The 13,920-nt window shown below is 36.5% G+C and overlaps 1 protein-coding gene across 7 annotated transcripts in view; it reads right to left on the reverse strand.

The window, feature by feature from the left end:
• Positions 1-13,920, reverse strand: part of STAG1 (STAG1 cohesin complex component) — a 552,131-nt gene that overhangs the window by 294,188 nt on the left and 244,023 nt on the right. The window lies entirely within an intron of this gene.

Here is a 13,920-nt window from a genome sequence, read left to right on the forward strand (position 1 = left end):
CTGGAGCTGACACCCTGAATTTGGACTTTTAGCCTACTTTAACTGTGAGGAAATAAACTTCTCTTCATTAAAACCATCCACTTGTGGTGTTTCTGTTACAGCAGCACTAGATGACTAAGACACTCAATGAATGACAAGTAGGGTAAATACAAAGAAGACCACACAAAAGTATCACAGCAAAACTGCTTAACAACCAAAAATGAAGAGAAAATCTTAAAAGCATTAAGAGGGAAAAAAAGACATTACATTGAGTATAACAACAATAACAATGACTGCACATCAGAAACAAAGAAAGCAACCAGACAAAAGAACAATTTTAAAATGGTAAAAAAACCAAACTGCTCTATGTAGGATAATTTAAATAGCAAAATAATCTTCAAATATATAGGCAAAATAAAGACAATTTCAGACAAAAGGTGAGAAAATTAATCGCCAGAAGATCTGGACTAAAGAAATTCAGACTGAAGGAAATAATCCCTAATGGAAGCGCAGATATACAGGAAAGAGTGAAAAGTACAAAAAGAGTGAAAAGAAGAGTACATTTGTGGGTAGACTCTCAGAAAACTGACTTATAGAAGCATGCTGATGTTCTACATAGACAGAAAATTAAAATCAATACAGATGGGAAGAGGAAAAAAACTAAAAGTGAAAGCAAATGGAAACATCAACCCAATTATACTTCAAATGAATACCATTATCACATTGAAAGACCAAAAAAAAAGTAAGAAGTACTCCAATGGATGCTAAAACTAGGAGGAACTTTTGCTGCGGACTAGGATATTCGCCATGGTCTTAAAGTATTCCCCCCAAGACTAATCACAGGATGCAAGGAGGAAAAAATAGTAATTACACAGCAGAAAAATGAGATTATAAATTGACTTAGCGATCAAAATTAACATCACCAATGAGTGGCAGATGGACATTGTGTGCCTCCAGATGTGATAAAGGAAACAATATCACCTATGTAGTATTCAGATGAGAATGTACTAATCATTAGGAAACAACAGACAAACTCAAAGCAAGCAATGTTCTATTTAAAAAGAGGGGGACAATGTCATTGACATAGAAAATAAAGAAAGGCTACAGCCTAAAAGATTTACAGAAAAAGTTTGCTAATCCTTGATCTACAGTAACAGATTTAAAAATAACACGAAAAAGCCTAACTAAAAAGCAAAGAGAGGGGACAAATGAAAAACAAATAGTAAGATGACAGAGTTAAAGCTAACCAAATAAGTAATTATATTCAATGCAAATGGACTAAACACTCCTCTTAAAAGATAGAGACTGTCAGACTCAATAAAAACACCCAACTATATGATATTTACAAGAGACACTTTAAATATAGCAGCACAAACAGGTTGCACTAGGAGGATGAAAAAATATATTCCATACAAACATTAAGCATGCGAAATCTGTTATGGCTATATTCATATCAGACAAAGTAGATATCAAGACAAGGAGTATTACCAAAGATATTATGAATATACTTTTTATACTCTACAATAATAAAACGGTAAATTCATCAGTAAGATATAACAATTCTTATTTATATATAGCAAATAACAACAGTCCGAAAATATATGAAGCAAAAATTGCCAGAAGTAAAAAGAAACAGACAAATTCACAATCATGGTTGAGATTTTTAAAACACCTCTCTCAATAACTAATAGAATAAACAAAATCATTAAGTACATAGAAAATATGAATAACACTACTTACATACGTCACCTAATAGACATTTGGAGCCCTGGTGGCACAGTGGTTAAGTGTTCAGGTACTAACCAGAAGGTCAGCAGTTCGAACCCACCAGCTGCTCCTCAGAAACCCTATGGGGCAGTTCTACTCTGTCCTATAGGGTCACTATGAGTTGGAATTGACTTGATGTCAACGAGCAATAGGCAATCAACATTTATAAAACATAACACCAACAATTACGGAATAAATATTCTTTTCAAGTACACGTACAACATTCACTAAAACAGACCATAAAACAAGTCTCAAGGAGTTGCTAAGGACTGAAATAATACAAATCACATTTTCTGGTTACAATGGTTTTAAATTAGAAATTAGTACCAAAAAAAAACCCAAAAAACACTCATGTAAAATACTCCAAAATGTTGTTTGATAATGAGAAAATATTTTGAATGGAATGATAATGAAAATATATCAAAATCTGTAGAATGTAGCCAAAGCAGTGTTTAGGGAAAATTTTGAAGCTTTAAATATTTTTATTATAAAAGTTCTAAATCGATGATCTAAGCTTTCATCTTAAGCAACTAACATTACATTCCAATATGGGTTACCTTCATCTGGAGCAATGAGGGAAATCCACTTGATCAGTAAAGGATTTATATCTGAACATTAAAATTTATAACTTGAATCTGTATGTTAACTCTGGCTCATCTAGTTCTAGCCAGAATTAATGGAAAAATAACATTTAAGTAAATTTTGGAGCTCTGGTGATGCAGTGGTTGAGAGCTTGCCTGTTAACCAAAAGGTCAACAGTTTGAATTTACCAGTCGCTCCTTGGAAACCCTATGGGGCAGTTCTACTCTGTCCTATCGGGTTGCTATGAGTTGGAATCGACTTGACAGCAATGAGGTTTTTTTTTTTGTTTTAAGTAAATTTTACTTAGATAAATTTGTAAGTAAATTTAACTCACAAACATGTAAGTAATTTTATACAGGTAAAATTCATGAATGCCAAGTATTATGGATTGAATTGTGTACCCCCAAAATATGAGTTGTAAATCCTAACCCCTATACTTGTGGTTATAATCCCATTTAGGAATGGGTTTTCTTTATTGTATTAATGTGGGAATATTAGTGTAGGTTGTGTCTTAAGTCAATACCTTTTGAGATAGACCTTCCCACAGAGCCAACAAAGAGAGAAAGCCTTCCTCTAGAGCCAGTGCCCTGAATTCGGACTTCTAGTAACCTGAACTGTCAGAAAATAAATTTCTGCTTGTTAAAGCCACCCACTTGTCGTACTTCTGTCATAGTAGCACTAGATAACCAAGACACCAAGAAAAAAGAAAATCTTAATAAATACCAGGACTAATAAAAAAACAATCCAGACAACACACATAAATTCTGCCCTTAAGTACACAGCATCCACTCAGCATTCAATGCCTCACTCTTAATGTAAGCAAACAGCCAAGAAACATGAGACATTTAAGGAAAGCCTCTGCATGAATTACCAATTTATTGACTTTCAGCTTTAAATTTACCCTTTGGTATCTGCTCTGTAATAATGAATTGGTCTCTATAAACACTGTTATCAGTAGAGGGCTCTAGAAGAACACTGCAGGAGAAAGGGGGCTCTCTTCCTGTTGCTTTCTCTTACTCTTGCTTTACGGTCTGTTAGCAGTGAGTGTATATAGGAAAATCCAGTGGTGATCTGCCCCCACCACAAACAGGAGCGTACACTTCTTTGGCAACCTCACAGCTCCACCCTGGGATTGGTAACTGCCCTCTTGATAAGTCTTTCCTAATACGGACACTGGCACACTCCAGACCTCATGCTGGCAACAGTGCCCCATTTTCCCCTTGTACATGTATTCTACAATATGCAACAGGATTGTACTCCACAGAGTATGGCTTCTTGCTAGCCAGCGACTATGAACCAGCTCTGGCCCAGGCAACCCAGTGAACTCCTCCACCACTGCATGGGCTGCAACCACACCTTCTTCAATAAGGTCTGAACCCCAGCCCTGGGGCCGGGGGTCTCTTCCAATTTGTCTTTTCTTGGGAAATTTCCTTCAGCCGTAATGTACACTTTAGTATTATCTTTATATCCTTCTGTTATTCCTATTTCATAGTTTAGTAAGTCCTTAAAATAAATGTTACCAGTTCAAACTACTGTGTGGTTTCTGACTCCTGACTGAACCAAGACACAGAATTGGCCCCAGGAGATAAACTCATAAAAATGAGACCTGAGGATAATACTGGTTGTCTCAGTCATCTAGTGCTGCTATGACAGAAATACCACAAGTGGATGGTTTTAATGAAGAGAAGTTTATTTCCTCATAGTCAAAGTAGGCTAAAAATCCAAATTCAGGGCATCAGCTCCAGGGGAAGGCTTTTCCTCTCTGTCGGTCTTCTTCTCTTCAGTGTTCCCCTGGACTAGGAGCTTCTCTGTGCAGGGACCCCGGTGCAAAGGACGCGGTCTGCTCCCGGCACTGCTTTCTTGATGGTATGAGGTCCCCCTGTCTCACTGCTCACTTCTGTCTTTTATATCTCAAGAGATTATCTCAGGACACAATCCAGTCTTGTAGATCAGGTCCTGCCTTACTAACACAACTGCTACCCAGCCTCCCTCATTAACATCATAGAGGCAGGTTTACAACATACAGGAAAATCACATAGTACCAGGAATCATGGCCTAGCCAAACTGATACACACATTTTTTGGGGGACATAATTCAAACCGTGACACTGGTCAAGCTCATGGGACTAACCACAGGGCTAAGTTCCTTGCCAAGGAAATGGGATGCTAGTAATCTATGATATGCAGTGGCTTCAGAAAATTAAACTATCATTGCAGTTAATTATGATGAAATGTCAAATGAAGCATGTGCGTTGGGACCACCGTGGCTGCTATACTTGACCATTACAGCAGCAATGACGACTACATGGACAGTAGTGTAGGATGGAAAATTGGCAAACTTAGGTCTATTAACTCTCAGCTTAAGTCACAGTCTGAGAACCAGAGAGTTTCCATGGTAACCCTAAAAGAATCTTTTGTTTTTTATACGCACACGGCTAACACTGCTGAAACCCACACTAAAAATTTAATTGTGTGGGTTGCTGAATTACAACATCTGAAATCAGACTCACCATATTTCTCATATGAAAGTTAGAATCTTGACAGGGAAAGAATAAGATCCTGAAACCTGGAATGGAGACTTCTGATTGGACCAGATGAAACTGAGAATTCTGAACTCCCGCAAGTAATTCTGAGCTTCCCGTACTGGTGGAAAAAGATAGATATTCTATAACTGTAAAAGGCTAACTATACAAATTATTTAAACAAACCAATCATTTCCTTTGAGTTTGCTTTTATGAGTCTCAAATTCAGTATCTTTTCTTCTAATTGTTTTATTTGCTTTATATTTAACGCTTTAGTACATGTATACTTCGGTATGTGGTATGAGGTGAAAAACTCAGTTTAGTTTTTCTAAGTTATTAACCAATTGTCACCATTCTGTAGAGACAAAAGGCAGCAGAGAGACATAACTTATAGCATTAATTATTATACATACTTGGGCCTATGTCTGTTTAACTGATCATCTGCCAAATGTTGAGTCACTAACATTATTTTCTATAGTTTTATGATGCAGTCTACTAAGTCTATTTAGAAAATCAAGAGTATGAAGGACTTGCCCTAAGTTTTATTGGCCACTTAGATGCGGTTTGTTTTTATCAGCCATTTTGGTAAGTTCCAGAACAACCCAAGACTTTGACTGACGTTGCATTACATACATCAATTAATTTTAAAAGATTTTTAAAGGAAATATAAATGGACAATAAATATCTGGGGGAAAATGTAACATGACTTACTTCTAATTAAAAAACACAAATTTTTGTGCTATTTTTGTCTTTCAAAATGACAAATAATATTTTAAAATGATGAGCCTTACTGTTGCCAGGGGTTTGCAAAATAGATATCTTCAATGTTGGTAGAAATAGGTAATATTTATCCAAAGACATAAAATATTAATATTTTTTGACCAACAGCCCTAGTTACATGAATCAACCAAAGACAATGAGATGGGCATCAAGATTTTTAAATAGTCAATTGTATGATAACGAAAAATTATAAAATAATCAAAACGGAAACAATCAAAAGGGAAATGAAAAGAATAATGGTACCTCCAAATTATAAAACACCACATATTAAAAAATCCTATATTCAAGGAATACTGATAAAGCAAAAGCTAATCATTAGATGTCTATAAATTCGATAGAATTTTAATATAAAGCCAAAACAAACATCAGACAGAAATACATCATAATATTAAAAATGATAATTATGGGTAACGCTTTTCTTCTTTCTTCTAAAAACATGTTAAAATTTTCTAATAAGAATAGATGTGAGTTATGCTTAACAATAAGTATTTTTTAAAATTATACATCCAAAAAGATATTACGTGTCAACTATTTACTAAAGTGCTTACTATATGGATTTTACTGCAGAAGGCACTATAGTGGATACAAAAAGTGTTTGCCCAAGTGAAACGTCCATCAGCAGATGAATGGATAAATAAAACGTGGTATATACAAACAATGGAATACTACTTAGCCATAAATACTACCCTTCATGAGAGAAATGAAGTCCTGACGCATGCCACAACATGGATGATCCTTGAAAACATCATGCTGAGTGAAATAAGTCACAAAAGGGTAAATAATGTATGATCTCACTTACATGAAATAAGCAAATATATAGAAACCAAAGATTATTAGTGGTTACCAGGAGTAGAAAGAAGGGGGGAAAAGGGAGTTTTTGCTTAGGGGCTACTGAGTTTATATTAATGGTGGTGGAGTGATTTGTAAAAGGATAGCGAGAACAGTTGCACAACATGGAAGAATGTAATGAATGTTACTGAACAGTACGTGTAGAAATTGTTGAGATGGCGTATGTTTTGTTACGTACATTTTCACCACGATAGAAAAAAAAAAAAGGTTTTTTTAAGTTAAAAAAAAATTGCTTGCCTTAGTTCCTGATACCCAAAAACATTTAATTCTGTTCCCCTACTCCCCTCCAGTAGTGGGAAAGTGGGAAGGGTCACAAATCTATAAACGCGTAGCTAATGCCTGGTGTGAGAGAAGTTCATTTACAAACTTGGGTGGAAGAGACTCACCACACTCTGAGATCTGAGTGTCTGCCTCACATTTGACAGATGCTTTTCAAATAACAGTTAACTTTAACCACTTGTTTCCCAGAAAGCCATCAGCAGCAGGAGCTGATAACTGAAAAAGGAAAAGAAAATATTCTCTGCTAGTTGTGTTTGGATTTATATAATTTATATAATTTATAAATTATATAAATTAGTGATTTCAGGATGTTTGCATTTCACAAACCGGTAAATCTCAAAAATTAATTTGAGAAGTAAGCAAAGAATTGTCAACAATTTAATAGTAAAACAAAAGAAAAAGGAAACGATCAAAAAAGGTAGAAAGGAATACTTACCACCTCTCTTTATTTTTCTACTTTTGCAAGGACTAAGGTCAAAGACTTTGTGGAACATTCTAAACTCCTATGGTTCTTTGTATAACCACACTACTCCCTTATTACAAGAGATAATGGTATAAAAAGGAACCAACTGAGAATGCCGAAATCAGTTATTTGATTAACCTGATAATCTTATTCTAAGCAACAGTTTCTTAGGTAAATTCTCTAAAGCATGTTTAAATTAATTTGGTGAAAGGAACATTACATACGCTTGGCAAGGTCTTTCCTGGCTCAAGATATGACCACTCAGAATCATTCTTCTTGAAACTTTTTTTCCAGCCATACCTAAATTTTAACATGATGTTTTCTAGAATTCAATACAACATCTACAAATACAAAATGTATCTGCAGAATTGGAACAGCATTAAGCCCACTGAAAGGTGAGCTCTGAATTATATCATAAATTCAATTATAATTAAAATAATTTGTATGACAATACATGATGTTGCTATGAATTGAAATCAACTTGACAACACTTAACAACAACACACCAACATACATTAGCCTCACTGGATTCCCTTAATCTCGTTTGATTCTCAGTAATTGAAGGATAGCTCCTGGGTGATGCCAACGGTTAACTCAATAGCTGCTACCTGAAAGACGGATGGTTGAGTGACCCAGAGGCTTCTCTACCTCTGGGGGCGGGGCGCGGGGGGGTGCAGCTACGGAAAACCCTATGGAGCAGAGTTCTACCCTGATGCGTATGGGGTCACTAGGAGTCACAACTGACTTGACAGCAACTGGTATTGGTACTAATAATTGAAGGATATCAATTACTAACAAGGAAACTAAGGGTAGAAGATACTTAGTGACTTGCTGAAGACCACAGCTAAATGATGACAAATTTCTCTTATTTCCTCTTCTAATAGTCCAATATTCTTCCAAATATAGACTAGTTGGGGGGGGGGCAGGCGGAAGTCTTTTATAGTTAGCAATCAGAGCTTTAAAAACACCTGGAAGGTCTGCATTGAATGTCCAAACAATTTTTAAGTCTAATTTTATTCTGAATCTTGAAACCAATAAATCTCTTAAAATGACTATGTCATCCCTATCATCTACAACCATTCCAAAACACTAAGTTCTTCTGTACTCTAAAATACCATACAACTCTTGGCTTCTTTTGCTTACTTCATTCTTCTACTAATCTTCCTTCCCAATTATTTCCGCTGAAAACATGTGGAACCAGCAGTTAGTAAAATTCCTGTACATATTCAACCAGTTCACAAAATCTCCTGCTACCTCCTTGGCCCTATCTGAAATTCGGCTATTCTTCCCATGGCCTCAGAACACTCTACTACTTCCTTTTAGTACTTTATGATAACTACTGTCTCCTAGCTGTATCCAAGCCATCCTGCTACCATCGGCATTCTAAACTGATCAGCTTTTAAGATCCTTGCCAGGTGGCTTACCTTCCTACTACCATGTCTCTCATCAGCCTCTTGAATCACCACCCCTACTTCTACCCTAGTCACTATTTGTTTCTTGGTTCGGTCTTCTCTACCCTAATTCAAGCTATCATCCTGGATCATTTCAACATCCTTACTGAAAATACATTTAATATCTTAAGAGTCATAATTTTTTATACGTCTATAGATTTTAAGTTCATCAATACTTTTACTTCAAACTTTCCATTCACAACCTAGGTATTACTTCAAACTCTCTGTTCACAACCTAGGCATTTAGAAACTACTCCGTATTTGATATCATAAATTTTCCAACTACCTGGTATGACCTCAAGTCCCAATCCATTTAGTATATAATCCTCTAAACCCACACAATGCCTCACCAGCCTCATCAACAACTTTTGTCCTGTAATCTCTCCCTTTGATTTCATTTCCTTTCCTATTCAAGGGGTGTCATTATAATTTATCATACAAACTAGGACAATTTCATAGGGTGAAAGAGGGTGCTATTAATAATTATGCCAGGAAAAGATTGTCCTAAACCCTATAATACACCATTTAAATCTTTTAAATCAACTACTTTGCGGTGAGTCTGCCTTCAACCACTATTGAAGGTAATTTTGGAATTTCTGCTCAAGTACCAGAAAGCTAGAGTTAAAGTTATTTTAGTTAACTTTTCCTCTTCTATTCTACTCAAGAATTTATCAACTCCTATAACTTATAAAGAAACAAAATATCAGAAACACTTTATAATCTAATAGCTCTAAAATGATTAAAAAATAACATTCTTTTTTTAAAAAATCCTGTCAGTGTCTAATAACTGAAGAATAATTTGCTACTGAATGTAATGTGGGAAAATGATGTGAAATGGCTAGTTCTGCAGACCCAGTAAGTGACATCATGACAGATAACTGTAGTGAAAATATACCTGTCCTGCTGTTAATGCATGAGCTGTGATCATACAGTGGGTAACAACTCTTTTAAAGCAGAGTATTTGTCCTTGATTGGTCTTCTGAGATCAAGTAACCTCAATTAGGAAATAGTGTTGTATTCATAAACAAAATTAGGCTAACTAAATGTTTTTCTATCATATCATCCAGAGTAATCCTGTGATTACCTCCATTCCTGTTAACCATACTGTTCTTAGTTAAAATAAAGGATATACGTAATTTTAGTATTTCTCAAGTTTAAAATGAAGATGAAGGAAGGACCCCACCACAATCAAGTTCATTGTCACGAGATGATAGAGTTCACAAGGGGAAGCTAGCAAGGAATATACCAAGGCAAGTATATGTATCTTTGAGGAATGGGTGAAAATCATGAACGGAATTATGATACCTAAAACACTCAAGTTAATTTAAAGCCATAAAGCCTTAAGTATGAGTACATCAGCAAGCACATGAGTGTTTTAACTCTCGAGTATGTTTGTTCAGGTGGTCCCTTCTGCAGCCAATTAGGAGACATGCATATCTTAGACTAATGATGGTGCAAGCAGCTCATAAACACTTCTAAGACTATGCATATCAGACGAGTCTTTGTCTTGTTTTAAGTAATTCAGGACCCTCAAAGGACAAGAACTACTGAAAAGAAGCTACTAAACCAATTGCAAGTTATATTATTGTTCTTTTTGCTCAATAATAAATTCACATTTTTATTAATTATGTTACACTGCTGCAGGTGAACTGGAAAGCCAAACAACTACATGAACTGGCTCAGCTACAAATTTAGTCTTCAACTGCCATCAACAATTCCTTTAAATATCCTATATCAGCTTTCTCTCTTGGCTTATCTCTTTAAAATCAATTCCTTTTTTTTTTTTTTTAACCACTGTCCTCATCTATACTCATGTACTCCATTAATTCTAATACTGACTCCAGGTTAAGAAATCCTGTACTAGATCATAAGTACTCACCAGCAGGAAACAAATCTTTTTTGTCTCCCTATCTCAAAGGCTTGGAACTAAGGCCTAGCAAACAGTAAGAAATTAAATTAAAAACAAATTCAATTTTCTTCAACAATTTGGAAACAAAATTTGTTTTTTGGAGGAGTTCTGCTTCATATATGATTAAACTTAGTGTAAACAGTGAGAAACTATACAACCATACTCAATTCAAATTTACTGAGGTGGACAAAAGAAGAAATCTCATTTATACCTGAATATAATATTTCCTGTATTGCAATACTTATTGATAGTATGGGCAGGGTATTTTCGCAGGAAGCATTAAAATAAATTGTCCCCTCTTTTAAAATATGACTAGTAGAAAGGACAAGATTTCTATACTTGTTGTGTATTTAACTGCCACATTTGTGCAGAGCAGATCTGCTCAATAAGGTTTTGAAGGCTGTGACTTTTTGCAAGCAGATAGCCAGGACCTTACTTTCGACGTGCCTCTGGGTAGGTTTCAACCGCCAACCTTTCAGTACTAACCGAAAAGCCCAGCGTTCAACAATTTGCACCACCCAGGAACTCTTTTATATACTTAAACATCTTTAAACAATAATATATGTAAATATGTACATAAAGGCCATTTTTCCTAAAAATGATTAAATGAAATAAAACCACTATATACATATATGTAATCCTTTATGTATATACACAGGACTATTATAATAAAAAACATAGCAACAGTTATATCTTTACTTATATGATCTGCCCTAGATCATCTGACTAGAATATGATATAGGGGAAATCATGAAGGGAATTATACATAAAAACCCCAAGTTAATTTAAAGCTATAAGCTTGTGTACAACAGTAAGTACACACACACACACAAAAAAAGTGTTTACTAAAAGCTAAACAGATGAAAAATAGTAGATACCTTTGGATGTAATTGAATAGTGGCTAAGAAAATTCCTAATTAGAATTCCTAATCTCCTTCAGGACATTGGTTCTAAGTAATTTATAGACAGTGAACGTTCTTGACCTAGCACTAATCAGCACCTATTATAACCCACTGCGTTTTGGAGAAATTAAACAAGATCAAAAATGTATTACTGAATGTCCATCAACTGATGAATGAATAAACAAAACGTGGTATATATATACCAATGGAATATTACTCAGCCATAAAAAGGAAGGAAGTCCTGATGCGTGCCAAAAAATGGGTGAACCTAGAGGATATTATGCACAGGACATTACGTCTGAAATAAGTCAGACACAAATGGAAAAAGACTGTATGACATCACTTATATGAAATAAACAAAAGCAAAAGGGGTGTGGTGTCAGACCTCCTCATCTAACTTCAGGGAGAGGAAAGATAATTATCACCAGCATCAGCCTAAAGCTGATTCCTATCAGGTAGAGTTCAAACATACCTCTCCACCTTCCAATCTTTTTACCAATTCTGACAACAGCTGTCCCTCCCACAGCATTCTTTACTTCTTTGCTGGGTACGATTACTTATTACAGTGTCCACAAAGAACTCACACACCACACTCACAATTATGGGGTTTCTTAGTGAAGTAATAGGTTACAATTCAGGATAAGGATCAACTTGGAAGTAACAGGAACAACTCAGGATACAGTCCATTGATCAGGATAGCTTCTTCTTGGCTGCTAACACTCGGCCTTCCTCACCAGGCAGGGTGTTACAAAGCTCTTTAGCTCCACCAACAAGGGCAAAGAAGCACCACACTCTGCCAACCACCCTCCTATACAAAGGCTCTTCCACTCTCGCTCCATGGGATGGGAATCCCACTGTAGCCACCTTGCTCCATGGGTCGGATTCCTGCCATCTAGCGTCACTGGCGCCTACACTGTTACAACTCTCCCTGGCTCCTGGGTCTACGAGGTTTCCACGGAAGGGACCATGGGTCTACAGGGCACGCTGTACTCCTGGCTCTTCTTCCTGGTGGTCGTGAGTCCTGGCCCCAAACTCTGAGAGTGGCTCCCTTTAAGCCTAGCAGGCTGGCAAAACTGATCAATTCCCTACAAGGGTTCCCTATGCACCTTATCTGCATGGTCCTACCCCTGCAAGGGTTCTGTACACTTCATTGGCATTAGCAAAACTGTTAAATCCCCTTGGTGGGCCACAAGAACCTTATCTGCATACTTCCAACGAAAAATCTTCTGGGAGTCACAAGGCCATAGCTAGAGGCCATACAATAGCAATTCACTGCACTATAACAAATACATTGAAACCATAAGTAATTAGTGGTTACCAAAGGTGGGAAGCAGAAGGAAGTGGTGGTTTTTGTTTATAATGCACTGAATGTATGTTAATGGTAATGGAATAATTTGAAAAAAGATAGCAAGAACGGCTGTACAACTTGAAGAATGTAATCAATGTCACTGAAGTGTACAAACAGAAACTGAAGAAATATTATATGGTTTTCATTGTACGCAGATCAATATAATAAAAAACTTAAAAAGGTGTTCTAAGGTGTGCGTGTGTGTATGTCTAATTGCATGGTACCCTCCTTTTAACTATCTAAAAGTAACTATAGTGTGACGGAGATGGCCAACTGTCCAAATTTGTGTTCTCCCGTATATACCACGCACTGAAAATGGGAAGCAGTTGTTCAGTCATAAACTATATTATCTGGCTCACCTTAGTATACTGTATGTTCTCGTCAGTGAAATGTGAACAGAAGTCCCAAGGCTTCTTAAAATGTAGGTACTTGTCTTAGTCATCTAGGGCTGCTGTAATGGAAATACCACAACTGGATGGCTTTTAACAAAAAAGAAATTTATTCTCTCACAGTCTAGTACGCCCCAAGTCCAAATTCAAGGCGTCAGCTCCAAGGGAAGCCTTTCTCTGTCATCTCTGGAGGAAGGTCCTCGTAATGTATCAGTCTTTCCTTGGTCTGAGAGCTCTGCGCAGGAACCTCAGGTAAAAAGGACACAATCTGCTCCTGGTACTTGTTTCTTGGTGGTGTGAGGTTGCCTTATCTCTCAGCTCACTTCTCTCTTTTATATCTCAAAAGAAATTGGCTTAAGACACTATCTAATCTTGTAGACCTCATCAATATAACTGCCACTAATCTATCTTATTAAATCATAGTGATAAGAGTTTACAAAATGGGGAAACCACATCAGATGATATAATGCTAGACAATCATACACTACTGGGAATCATGACCTAGCCAAGTGGACAGAAAATTTTGCAGGACACAATTCAATCCATGACATTCCACACTTTAGCTCCCAAAAATTCATGTCCCTGCAAGGTCATGGAAGCTCCACAGACACATCCAAACTCCCTGAGGGACTGAATTGCTGGGCGGAGGGCTGTGGGGACCATGGTCTCGGGGAACATCTAGCTCAATTGCCATAACACGG

The sequence above is a fragment of the Trichechus manatus genome, unplaced genomic scaffold (genome assembly GCF_000243295.1).
Source record: "Trichechus manatus latirostris isolate Lorelei unplaced genomic scaffold, TriManLat1.0 scaffold00084, whole genome shotgun sequence".
NCBI lineage: Eukaryota > Metazoa > Chordata > Mammalia > Sirenia > Trichechidae > Trichechus > Trichechus manatus.